Source organism: Megascapheus bottae, chromosome 21, assembly GCF_031878675.1.
Source record: "Megascapheus bottae isolate mThoBot1 chromosome 21, mThoBot2.hap1, whole genome shotgun sequence".
In the NCBI taxonomy this organism is placed as follows: Eukaryota; Metazoa; Chordata; class Mammalia; order Rodentia; family Geomyidae; genus Megascapheus; species Megascapheus bottae.
Window position 1 is genome coordinate 6,603,259 of NC_143529.1, and position 14,449 is coordinate 6,617,707.

At 37.4% G+C, this 14,449-nt stretch overlaps 1 protein-coding gene across 1 annotated transcript in view; it reads left to right on the forward strand.

Annotated features, from left to right (window-relative positions):
- The first annotated feature begins 12,301 nt into the window (after positions 1-12,301).
- Positions 12,302-14,449, forward strand: part of Slc39a10 (solute carrier family 39 member 10) — a 114,491-nt gene continuing 112,343 nt past the window's right edge. Inside the window, exon 1 of the mRNA XM_090354516.1 lies at positions 12,302-12,374. The gene's annotated coding sequence lies outside the window, so the exon portion shown is untranslated. The remainder of the gene's footprint in view (positions 12,375-14,449) is intronic.

Consider the following 14,449-nt stretch of genomic DNA (forward strand, 5'->3'; position numbering starts at 1 on the left):
CTCTGCTTAACCATCAAGGCCACAAGCAAAGCTGTGGCTCTAGTGGTAGAACACTAACCTCAATTTAAAAAAAGAAAAAAGCTCAGGGACAGTGCTCAAGACCTGAGTTCAAGCCCCCAAACTAGCACACACACACACACACACACACACACACACACACACACACACACACACACACAAAATCAGGAGAATGATAATGATATCACATCTATTTCATCATGTGGTCATGGTGGTTTTGAGCATCCATAATTCCTGGGAGGCTTAAAAAAACATTGACAAGAGTACCGAATGTAGTTTCTTATTAAAGAATGCTGTTTTGATTTGATCATATTTCAAATGGTTTATTTTTCCTCCCTAACCCTGGATATTGTGTAAGGCGTCACAGGAAGATTACATTAGTGATAAAGACCAGCTTACCAGGGTTGCAAATAACTTATTTTCTAATTGTGATTCATAATTACATTTGTGTATTGTGTGTCCATAACTATACTGTGATTCTTTTTTGAACCTGAAATAGCTCATGCATGATGTATTTGTTAGGACAAATTAAAATGCAAGATTCTTCAATACTATATCTGTCAAGTCGTTGTATGGATTGTTTGTTTTGTTTTATTTATGCTTGTTTTTTTAGTGGTCCTGGAGGTTGAACTCAAGGCATTCTGTGCATTACACAAGCCCTCACTTTACCAATTAGTTAGTTTCGATTCCTTTGTCAATTTTCATAGTAAGTACTTTTTCCACAAATATATGTTGAATATTGGTTTTCAAATAAGCAAGACCATCATAAAAAAGTACATTAGCTTTCCATATTTTTGTTGGCAGAGTATTACTTAAATGTATAGGATCAATGTAAAAACTGTTTATTATGAAAACAATAAATATTATATGAAACATTTATATTCTTTAGTAAACTTATAAAAATTTGAAATAAGGATTTGTGACCCACCACACTTCAGAAGTACAGATCTGGAGAATTGTGGTTTAAAGTCAGAAAGAAAGTATGCCAGATCTCATCTGAACCAATGGGTAGACAGGCATCCACATGCCTGTCACCCCAACCCACAATGACTGGGTGTGGCAGCACATTCCAACCACTTAGAGAAGTACAAACATGGTCCCGGTTGGCCTGGTATATAGCAAGATCTTATTTTGAACATAACCAATGAAAAAAATGGACTGGCAGCATGACTCAGATGTTAGAAGACCTAGGCAATTGACTCACAAGAGGTCTTGAGTTCAAACCTCAGTACTGCCAATTTAAAAAATCATGACCAATTACATGGTTGCAGGTGCCTTTTCTGTGAAATCTAAAGCAGATCAATTTTTAAGTTGAACTCTGGAAGTATAGCTCAGTGAACTCAACCTGTGCGAGGCCCTGTGTTCAGTCCTGATGCTTGAGCATGGCAAGAATAAGGAACAGCAAGCATGGTTATAAAGAGTTCACTTAACTAAGATAAAGTAAAGAATGAACTGCAGGACCGCCTAATAGTCCTGGGCTGTTGCTTTATGTTGCTCTTATACGCCTTTTCTCTCCTCCCTTCGGGCAATTTGTCACTTCATGGTTGGTGTATTTGAAGCAGGCAAGACCCTCTCCTGGAAGGTGCCATAGGAAAGCAGGTTGGCCTGGGCATATGATTGGTTGGTATGAAACAGGCAATGTAGGCAATTTGTTGGATTGTGGTTGGCTTACCTAAAACAGGCAAGACCCTCTTCTCCAGATAGTGGGTTAGCCTGGCTACCAGGGGGGCTTGTTTTCCATCAATCCAAGATCCAAAATTAATTAGCTAACTAAGCAATTTAAAAGTACTAGATGACGACAATAGCCAAGAGATGGAAACAACCCAGATACCTCACTACAGATGATGGATTTTAAAAAATGTGATGCCTATATACAATGGAATTTTACATAGGCACCAGACAAGATAAATTAATGGACTGAATTAGAGCAATCATATTGAGTGAGCTAAGCCAAGACCAAAGAGATAAATGGTGTATGGTCTCTCTGATATGTGGTTGTTAAATCTAAAACTAGACAAGACAAGACAAACTAAACAGAATTTAAGGTGCCAATGAAAACAAAGGAAGAGGGAATGATCCACACCCTAACAAAGGAATGAAAGATACATAACACTCAATTCGGAAGAAATGATTTATGTCAGTGATCAAAGAGCTAAACCTGTTTTCTAGGTAAGACTAAAGGGTTTTGTATATCTAACATTTATAAATCTGTAGACTAGAACAATGATGCCTAGTACTATAAAAGTGAAGAAAAATGATTATGATATTAGCTAAGTATAACTATGCTACAGTACTGTAAACTTTATGTAACTACTTAACCTCAAAAAAAAATGGCTTCATTTATCCCCAGTGTCTGCCAGGGCCTATCCAACTTAACAATTGCCAAATAAAATATCATTGTTATATAAAAAAAGACTTTGGCTCAAGGAGAAAGAAAGAAAAAGAGAAAGATTTGAAGGCATCAGGCTAAGTTCCAGAATTTCAGATTCAGATTACACTTTGAAATTTGTCATATGAGTTTGAAAATCACAACCATAAATCTGAAACAGGACAGTCAAGTGCAATTAAATAATAAAAACTGGGGGCTGGGAGTTTGGCCTAGTGGTATAGTGCTTGCCTAGCATGCACAAAGACCTGGGCCCCCTTCCTCAGTACCACTTCTATAGAAAAGCTGGAAGCAGTGCTGTGGCTTAGTGGTAGAGCACTAGCCTTGAGGAAAGCCCAAGGACCAAAGGCTTGGCGAAAAAAAAGTACTATAAACTATTCTGTAATAAGAAACAAGTTTTTCAATTCAATAGCTATATAATAATATAGTAATATAATTCACATAGTGACTTTATTTCCACCATTTCAAGTACAGCCACATCCCTCTTTAGCTTCCTCATAGAGATAAATCTGGGGAACTGATACTAATTTTAAATTCCTGGTGGGGAGAAGTTTGCTTGCTGCATAGTATCTTCCTTTTTCTTGAAAGAGAACATCTTTGAGATATAGCCTTTCCCTACCTCAGTCCTTGTGTTTTGAAATCAGGGCTTCAATATGGCTGGAAAGGTGTTCTATCTCTTGTGCCACACCACTCACATTCCATTTCATTTCATTTATTTTTCAGACAGTGTCTTAAGCATTTGCCTTGGACCATGGTTCTCTACCCACTGCCTCCCAAGTAACTGAGATTACAGATGTTAACCACCATACCAAGCTTATGCAACAATGTTGATAGACCAAAAATAAAAATATTATTTCTTCCTTGAAGAGAAGGATTGGATGATTTCCGTGGCCAATATGAGTTTCAGCATTATCAGAAGAACTGAAAAGATGCTTGGAGCTGACATAGCCAGTAAGTTTCTACTTGGCTTTCCAAAAAAAATTTACTAGGTGATGAAATTTTAAAAAAAAAATCTGAAGATATTTCTCTTTTTTTCCTATTCTTTCTCTCTTTCCCTTTCCTTTTCTTTCTTTCTCTCTCTTTTCTTTCCCTATGCTGGAAACTAAACCCAGAGTCTGAAATAAGCTAGGCAAATACTCTACCACTGAGCTACATCCCCAAATGGATGAAAAACCATTCTTTTCCTTCCTTCTCTCCCTGGCTTAGAAAATCCTACTGAGTTTGTCCTAACAGATATTTTAGATGTAAACCAGGTAGCTCTGATAGAGTCACTCTCGGATGGCAATGAGATTTCTAATGCTCCATGGGAGTCCACAGCTTCATATGTCTGGGAAATAATGATGACAATGTGAGCTGCCTAAATATACTGCTTCCCAAGTTGGCTTTTAAGCTCAATAGAAGAAAAGAAAGACTTGAGAAGCTAATACATATACCTGATTTATAGACATAGGAAATGCAACACTTTTTCTCCCATTGTCCATTGTCTGGTGTACGTGTGTGTGTGTGTGTGTGTGTGTGTGTGTGTGTGTGTGTGTGTAAACATATTTAATGTATATCCCAGTTCATACACATTAATCTATGTCTAACTAACACAGTAGAGTCATATCATACATGTTTCTGTCATCTCGTTTACATTTTTTTGGAAAAAGTATACCTGAGATCTTTTCATATCTACAGATACAAATTTTCCTCCATCTTCTTTATTGCATATTATATACAACTCAATAATTTACTGCAATGATGCAATGTATGCATTGTAATGTATGTAACCATTCTCTTACTGACAAATATTTAAGAAGTTTTCTAATTCTTGCCGTTATAAACAATTCAGCAGTCCAGGCAGACTCCTAATATAAACTAGTCATAGAATTGCTGGGTCAAAGTGCATATGAATTTGTAATTTTGACAAAATTGCCAATTTTTTAATTTTATTTATTTATTTTTTAACCATTCTATCAGTTTATTGGAATATCACAAAATCTGAACCCAAACTAAATATCTAGCAACAAGAGGTTGGGGAAGTAGATTACTGTATAATTGTGATCAAATATTGCATAATGATAAAATTTATGTGGAAGAATAATAGTATATGAAAAGACTGTATGAATGCAATTTGATTTGATTCTTTGTGGTGCCAGAGATAGAACCCAGAATCCCTTAAATTCTGTCCCCTGAGCCATAGTCTGCTCAATAACTACTCCACCCCTGCCTTAAATTTGAAAGTACATTTTTCCCCTCCTATTTCAAATAAACAAGTAAACATCTATATAATATACCAGGTAACAAAGTGGGATACTGTAACAATATAAGGTTAACCAAAGAGCAACACAAGAGAAGAGAGAAAAACATAATTCATTAAGAATAACAGTCATTCATAATGAAGCTCTTGTTTCCATGTCCTGGAAGTCCATTAATTTGGCTTCATCCTATATGGTCTTATGTGTCTAAGGTTTGAGCTATTGTAATTCTCTGCTAGGAAGATTCTAGATGTGTACTAATTATTACAGATGAAGGAAACCATTGAGCCTATGTTCCTTTGAGTTTGGCTGACTTCACTTAATATGATTTTTTTCCAAGTTAAAGGTGTAATAAATATTCTTTTATATGTAGCATGTTGGATACATCTTTAGACTCTTTTATTTTCTTGGGTAAGTCCCTAGGAGTGAAATTGGTCACAGCTGGAAAATGAGTTTAATGTTATTAGGGACTACTAAAACTGTGTGTGTGTGTGTGTGTGTGTGTGTGTGTGTGTGTCCCAGTCCTAGGCTTGAACTCAGCCTGGGCATTTTCCCTGGACTTTCATACTCAGAAATGGCATTCTATCTCATGAGTTAGAGCTTCACTCTAACTTTTTGGTGGTTAATTCTAGATAAGAATCTCAAGGACGTGGCTGTCCTGGCTGCCTTTGGATTTCAATCCCCTCATCTTTGCCTCTTGAGAATTACAGGCATGAGCCACCAAATTTTTTTTCTCTTAACATGTTTCCCAATTTTACTCCCTCTTACAGGGAGTCAGGGCCCAAATAGTTCTGCTGTTCCTATGAATCATTCTTTCTAGGAATTGTAAGTGGGGAGGCTGTGTCAAATACTACCAGGAACCCACAAACCCACAGTAGAATTCTATTCTACTTACCTATCAGTGCACCAGGGACTCATCAAATACTGGTGATAGCTCTCAAAGCATCTCTCTAATTTCATTAGTCAGTTTATCATTTAAGTATGTATTTAGCATATTTGTCAAAGGCTTCCCACCATATGCCAGTTTCCCTGGAGCTTTCTGATAATCTGGAAATTTTACATCTGTCCTATATTTTATTTTATCCTTGGGATATATATACAGCGCCTGCATCTGGATGGTAATCTCAGATAATAATAGCTCCCTTATTTTGCTGCAGGATCTCAAAACACATTTACACATTAAGTCATTAATCATAAAATTTCCCTTTTAAGGGAGATGTTTTTATCTGTGCGTTAAAATAACACAGAATTTGAGCTACAGACTGTAAAAGATCTCCCCTAAGGGTTTTCATGAATTCATGGTTTTTATGTTCTCTGGTCTTCTAATGTAAGTGCAGTAAGGTCCGTGACAGAGGGTCTCGGAGTTCTCTTCATTAAGATACGTCTTAGTGCTTTTATAAAAATATAACAAGCAAAATGGGGCAGAGGTCTCCAGATGAGACAGGGAAAGATGTGAGCTCATTTTCTCCAAGGATTTTACCCACCTTCTAGTACACAACTAAAGAAAGGGGACTGGGGGGAAGAGTAGAAGTCAGGGCACAAGTAGGGAAGAAACCACATTGTAGATTAAACTTAATATTAATGTTAAAATTCAGAGCATTGTTAGAATAGTGGTTTAAATGAGATAATCTGTGAAACTTCACAAGATACCCTCAGACTTTGATCACACTGGAATGTGAGGGGAATATGCTCAGAGTTATGTTGAATGATCAAACACTAGTGAGGATTTTCAGAAATATCTATTAGACTGGCTTGTCGTGTGAGATCTGTTAAACATTCTAGCAGAAGCATGCCTGACAATGGCACCAAGTGGCACTTCCTGTTCAGCACCGATGCCACCAATGTGTAATCTAGTTCTGGTGGATTGGAGCTTCTGGCCTAACAGAAGGAAGATTGCCTACTGAAGTCCCAGGTAGACAAGAGAGGCACAGGAAAGAGTCACATTTTCTTCAGACTGATTGTAGTTCCAGCTCTGAGTGTACAATGGATTTCTTCACTGCTGCCTCCCTGGTCTTCTTTTATAAGAGTCATGGAGTTAACCAAAAGGAAGAGGTGACTTTCTTACCAAGAGCCCTCGCAGGGATCCTCTCTCTGCCATTCTGGGGTCTTAGCAAATGCTATCATAGCTTCCTTTTGTTACAATTTGCAGTGGAAAAACACTAAATTCCATAAATGAAATCTTTTTTCTTGCTTTGTAACTTCAGCCAAAAGTAGTTTGTGAACCCAGCAGCAGAGATCAAAGGACACTGCAGAGACTTTTCCACAAAGAATGCTAAGGATGAATTTTTACCCTTTCAAAGCTCAAAATAGACTGAAGGAGTTCAGAAAAATAGTGTGTAAAGTGCTGTGGGTTTTAGTTAGCAGAACTGATTCACTTTCTGTAGCAGCAAAATTAGATGTAACTACCTTCAATGCCAAAAACACTGGAGCTCAGTTGTTTGACTTGTGCTCATGTCAGTTCCAATGTGTTAAAAGATTTTCATTATTTTTATTGTTTCGAACCACTCAAAACCACGAGCATTCAAGTCAATGTACTGAAAACTTGTGCCATGTTTCTTCTTAAAAGCTTCTTACAGTAACATCAAGTGAGGGTATCATAGACATGAAGCAGGTATTTTACACAGACACACACACACACACTAAACTGTCTCCAGTAAGAAGACAAAATCAGACTCCAAGGGGTTCTTGTCTCCTGCCGGGCTTGTCACCAGAAGCAAATTGCCAGTGTCTATGTATATGAATTTTCTTAGTCCGCCTTTGTTTTTGTGATGGTTCTTATCCTAGTGATTTTTCAAGATGCTTGCTGTGTTCCTGAGAAAATAAAATGAGCAAAGCATGCTTCTGTCAGCTTGTCGACACCCTATCTTTTAATCACCAGAAAGTAATAGTGGATCTTTTAACTCCCACCTTACATTTGTTACTTATTCACTTGGGCAAGTTAATTCATGTATCCTCTTCAATTTCTCCCTCCATATGATAGAACCAGTGGTAGCAACTAGGATAGTCAGATCAACTGAGATAATGTGCAAAGTTCCCCGTACACCCCTTAATTTTGACTACAAGAACTCTTCTTTTTTTTTTTTTTTGGTTCATCATGGGGCTTGAACACCAAAGACTGCTTGTATGTATGTGTGTATGTACATATATATTTATATATGTATCTATAAATGTGTGTATATATACACATACATGCACACACATGTATATGATTCACTTGTCTTCCAAATACAGAGTATACAGTCTTATCAAGGTAGAAATAAAAGTGTCCATAGACTATCTACAATAAAGATACTCTGTCCTGTCCTATATGCATAGCATATTCCTTTACTTTTCCCAATCTTGATTAAGCGGACTGGCTTCTTAAATCACTTTCACTCCATTCATCATTGTCTTTCTTCTCCTTCAAGACTGCTTCAGATTATCTGAAAGTCAGATGCCTCTCTAATTTCAAAGACTGTACACATGTTATATTATTGACAAAATAGAAGAGGGGACAGGATGTGTTATTTAAAGTGTATTGACTCATCATTTAACACATATTGTTAAAATTTAAGAACTATTTAATCAAAATGTGCCAAGCATTCTGCTAGGGAAAGATAGGACCAAACAACACAGTGGAGAATTAGCTGAGGATGGCTAAGTTTAGCGAAATTATAGAAATTGCTTAGTCTCCTGTGATCTAGAAAATCATTAACTCACTCAAACTTAAGGTTTCAGTTATGACTCCAAGAAAATTCAACCAGATAATTCAAGGAATTTCTTGGCTGGCATGTCAGGGTTAGGCTTCAACCCAGGTCCCATGTCAGTGAGGACCTTTTCAATGCTATTTTCATCTTGACTTGTCGCCGCTAATGGTACCCAAAAACAACCACAGTGGCATGCTTCTTATGCCATATATACAAGAGCATCATGAAGTGGTCCCTTTAAATTAGAAAGGCATTTGGTTTTCCCAAAGCTCCAGCAACTCTTTTCTTAACTCCGTTATCCACAATCAGTTCCTTGAATCAGAGTCCCATGGACAGGGAATATGATTGGCTCATCAGTTTAAGAAATTCAGGGATTGTTCAAGCTCCATGATTAACCAAAAGAGAGAAAGAAAGAAAGAAAGAAAGAAAGAAAGAAAGAAAGAAAGAAAGAAAGAAAGAAAGAAAGAAAGAAAGAAAGAAAGGGAAAGTATAGGAAAGGAAAGGAAAGGAAAGGAAAGGAAAGGAAAGGAAAGGAAAGGAAAGGAAAGGAAAAGAAAGGAAAGGAAAGGACCTCAGGGATTGTCTTTGGAGGCAGGCAATTCCATAGGAACCATGATGTAACATTCATTGACAGAGAAGAGAAAATTTTGGATGGTGAAGAAGGATTTCCCACAGATCACCCAGGAGTCCCTGAGAGTCCTCTGTAGATCGTTCCGTATTGCTCTCTGAGACTAGTTCTTGAGATATGACTTCTACTTTAGGTAGTCTGTTCAGAGTCTGAGCAGTTGAGATTTACTATGGACAACGCTCCCATCAAAAACTGAGACCCTCTCAGTTACAGTGCCCCTTATCCATGTATGATTTCTATGCCTTAGTGAAAACTCTCAAACAATATAATGCAGCTATCTGGGCCCAATCTACATATAGGTTTTCATACACTGGTCCAGTCACTATACATAGAAGAATGGGTCATGTGATACAAATGTGAACCACTAAACCCATCTGTTCATCAGGGAAACAGATTCTTTTAGAAGGAGATGTGGGCAGAAAGGCATACATCTTTAGAAAAATCCCAGGAGTGAAAATGATAGGAAGAAAATGACACTAAATTTAAAGATAAAAGTAAAACTGCCTCCATGATTCAAAATTAGACTAGGTGACTAATCACCTCAAATAGCAATTTGAGCCTTATAATCTCTGAAATTTGCCTTACAGAACACCAAAACACTTCTCTGTGGAGAAACATTACAGACTAAAACAATCTTTGATCATAAATCTAGGAATCTTAAAAGGTATTTATTATGCTTTCTTCTATTCCAGGTGCTAAAAATGTCAAAGCATATTTAAATTTTAAGCCTTTTCAGGCTATTACTTCTTCAAAATGATTTCAAACTCTGAAAGGGCTACTAACGTACCATAGTAGAATTTTCCAAAGCAAAACTTTATTTCACTCTAAAGGACGCTGCTGGAGATCCTAATCCCATCCCAACCCAACTTCAGAGGTGTTTACTGACTGCACAGGGTAGGAGTCCTAGAAGAAGCTGTGGCACTAAATGAAACATGTGGTTATTCCTGAACAACCAGCTGTGGGCTGGAGCAAGAGTGGGACCACAGAAGGCTAGAAACAACAGCTGTTTCATTTCACTCAAGATATAGTCCAGCCCTCTGGCCCAAATAATCATTTAATGTTTTAAATGAAAATTACATGAAGCCTTTCCCTCATTGTATAACCTTCCTATATGCACCAGTGGCTCATACCTAATTCTAATTTCACTTCATTCACTTAGAAGGCTGAGATCTGATAAAAAGTTTGTGAGAGTCTGTGGCTTTGTAATATGGTGAGCAAACAGAGAAGCCACATTTTGAGAGGTGGAATTGGGAGTGTTTATTAGAAGGCTAGCAAACGCAGGCAGACTCCTCACAAGGACCTGCAGCCCCATGAATACCCTTAACACTGTCCAAAAACTGAGCCATGAGAGGAGGGAAAAGGAAAAGCAGAAAAACAATACCAACAAATGAGATCAGATCCAATGGAGAGCTGAAGTGGGATGCCATGGGACTAGAGAAGAGTCAGGAGATAGGCCATGATCACAGCGACAAGTGGCATGGCACAACAGCTCCTGAGCTAGTCTGGGCCTCCATGTGGTCAGGTCAAGGGTCAGGGTTGGTCAACAGAGAGCCTGAGAGTTCACCACCCAAGACTGGAAGGTCCAAGACCCTAACCAGGCTTCTAGAAATTCAGGCACGCCCAACACCTGGAAGGTGGGATTTCCCTTCCTCCACCATGAAAACAAAATGGTGCCAGTTAAATTCAGCTTAAGGGGCAGAGTGCTAACTTTGAGCAAAAACACTTAGGGATACTGCCCAAGTGCTGAATTCAAGCTCCTAAGTGGTATCAAAAAATAAATAAATAAAAGTTGGGCGCAGTGGCTCACGCCTATAATCCTAACTACACAGGAGGCTGAGATCTGAGGATCGCAGTTCAAAACCAGCCCCAGCACTAAAGTCTGTGAGACTCTTATCTCCAATAAATCACCAGAAAACCCAAAGTGGCCCTGTGGATCGACGGGTAGGGTGTTATCCTAGAGCTGAAGAGCTCAGGGACAATGCCCAGGCCTAGAGTTCAAATCCCATGATCTACAAAAAAATGAATAAATAAAAATAAAAACACACCAATACTTTCTGAAAGCCATGGAAAACATGCTGAATGTTTTGTGAGTTTTGAACTGCTTGTTTGGCTACCACTTTAGCTCTTAAGAAAGACCTCTAGCCTGGCTTTTTACTGGTTATTCTTAAGATGGATTTGGGGACTTTTCAGTCTGGGCTACCCTCTAAATTTGACTTTCAGCCTTCAGAGTAAATAGGGATTACAGGTGCACTGGCACCCAACTCTATAAGCGTTCATGATAGTAGTAATAATTAGATTAAGGGCCCTTTGCCTGAAATAATCCAAAATATTTGGAAAAATAAAGTTGAATAAAGGAAAAAAATTAAAGAAATAGAGGACAGGAATGTGCTCAGTGGGTAGACCACTTGCCTAGCATGCCTGACGCCCTGACTTCCATACATTTCCAGCACAAAAAAAATTAACAAAACAAGTCTCAGTGATGGTTGAAACTAAAGAGACAAATGTTACTTAAAAGAAAGAAGACTTTAGAGCACAGCAGAATTGTTTTAATCAACATTTTTTGCTGCAGCTCTGCATGGCCTTCCCGTTTCTCAATAGCTTTGATTTGTGGAAAGAATGGTTATGTAATTTCCACACATTGTACTCCAATCACAGCATGTAAGCAACTGTAGAAAGAAAACAGCTTAACAGACTTGAAGCTGGAGATTTTGATAAGGTTTTCTTTTTACTTCATAATTTTTCTTTTAACTTTGTATTTTCCTAAAGCAACTGAAATATTCCTCTTGAGTTGAAACAGATATATGTGAATACAGCAAAGCATCTCATTTTCTCCAGTATATCTATAGCAGCAACACTGATTCATTTAGTTGTGAAAATTAAACTAAAAAAGAACTGTTGGATTGGGGGGGGAAAACCCACTGTTAACAGATTGTTGGTCTTGGGAAAAAAAATTAAATGCCATCTGTTTACAAAAGCAAAAAATGTTAGAGAAATTTATTTCCCTTGGGGCATAATGCTATAGCCATTCAGGGAGGGGGGTGATCTCTGACATTTTCAATGAAGATTTGCTTAAAGGAATAAGACTGCATCAAGTCTACAACCATTAGATGGAAATTAAAAAAAAAAAAAAGAATTTCCTCCAGTGCCTATTTTAGGTTTCTTCTTTGAACTTCAGTTGATTTATTATTGTTATTATTTTTAATTTGGCACATCTTGTTTCAAGAATCATCTTGGTTCCCTTATTTGAAGTCCTTTTTTTGTTGTTGTTGTTAATTTGTTGACGTTGGTTTCTAAAATGCTCCACCTCTAGCACCTGCCGTTAGAGGGGGGCTGCAGCAGTAGAGTACATCCTCTGTTCTGAGTCCAGCTGTGGACTGGAGGGACAAGAGCATTCACAGCAGGAGCAGAGAGGATTGGAGGTAAGTGGAAATACAGTGTCTCTGCATACATGTAAGCTGGTCAGTGATCCATTTTCATGGGCTCAGTGTACCTGAGCTCATCTCTATCCATTTTAATTCTTCCAAATGGACTCTTCACCTGATACATCAAATCTTGGGAATTTTCTTCTGAGGTTTGTTAATCCTTTGCTGGTCATTCATCACTAGATGGCATTGTGCAGTGTTACTTGACAGCAGTCAGTGAACTGGCACAGTGACAGCTCAGGCTAATTCTCAGTGTTTTCTTCTTGGGTATGCATCTTGAGAATTTAAATCAGAAAATCTTCAATTCAGGGGGCAGGAGATATAGCTCAGTGGTAGGGTAGAGGCCTTGGGTTCAGTCTTCAACATCATAAATAACAATAACAATCTATAAATCTGAGTCTGAATATTTCATCTTCATACATTTTATGGATGTGGATTCATAAAATATGTATCCTTGAGATTTATTTTTCTTCAGTGTATCTTTGTAGAACATGAACTCAATATATTAATCTTAAATCAACAATAACTTAATTCTTCCTTTAACTTTCTTCCAAATCACATATATAAATGTTTGCTTATAAAAATGTTAGATTGTGTGTGTGTGTGTGTGTGTGTGTGTGTGTGTGTGTGCACATATGTGGGGCAGCTGGGAATTGCTAAGCTATGACCTTGCTTATACTAGACATGCACTATCAGTCACTGAGTTACGTTTGTAGCCATCAGAAATTTAACAAAAAGAAAAACTTATTCATATGGGAAATATTTCTAAGTATGCAGGTAGAAATTTATATAAAAATGTATTTTATCTAAGCATGGTCAATGGAAAAAGTCACACAGATGGAATCATATGAAAGTAATTATCTAATGCATTCATAAACCTGTGAGATTTACAAAGGAAATATTTCTCTAAATAAGGAGGAATTAACTGAAGTACTAGAGATCACAGTCTTACAGACTTATAGATATAACAGTTAATTACAACCATAGTTATTTGGTATATACCAATAGACTTTATAGTATTGACAAATATATTCTAACGTTGGTGTTGAATAAAACAAGATACATTTTCTAAATTATAATGGTGACTTAATACCTGAGAATTTGCAGGTAATAATAGATGATAAACTACATTACTTGAAATGAGGCTAGCAAGATATATGACCGATACATAGATAGATGGTATCTATCTATGGTACATTGACAAGTGACTGGATAACAACTTAGTGCTTGCTATCAAACTTTTTATCTGAAAACTATAATAACAGGGCAGGATAGAGTTGGTATTTATCACATGTAAAGCCCGGAGTTTGAATCCCAGCATGGAAATTAAAGTAATTAATTTGAAAACTTTAATATTGGTCTTCAATTTTCATTTACTTAACATCTGAAGAGTTGCTTCTCTGGTTCAGTTTGCCTTTTCATTTCTATTTCATTCATTCATTGATTTGGCAAACATTAACTGAACACTTTGGATTGAGTACTAGAGATGAGAAAGTAATTGAGATACTGGATTTGTCCTCAAACAGCTTTCCATCTTTTCTGTAGTTCAGCACCCATGAAGTCAATCTCATAATCACGAATGAGAAAAAAGAGCAAATGAGAAGGAATGGAGAGCCCCAGACAAGGAAACTGGATGCATGCACAGTATATGGTCAAAGCTCTGCCAGTAACTCAAGTAATTACCCAGGCATCCCTTGTATCTTCAAATGAAGTAAATTGATATGAAATCGATCTGTAAGCTGTAAAGAGTTTATTGTTGGTAGAGTTGATGGTGGGGCTTAAACTCTTGACCTGGGTCATGTCCCTGAGCGCTTCAGGTCAAGGATAGTGTTCTCCACTTGACCTACAACTTCTGATTTTCTGGTGATTTATTGGGAGATCACAGATCATGCAGGGCTGGCTTTGAACCAATATCCTCAGATCCCAGCCTCTTGAGTAGCTAGGATGACAGGCATGAGCCACCTGTGCCCGGCTAAATTTTTTTTTTAGTGTAATCCTTCCTTTCTTTTTGCATTTTCTTTCTTTCTTTCTTTCTTTCTTTTTTCGTATTAAGTTTTTGTTATAAGAATCTT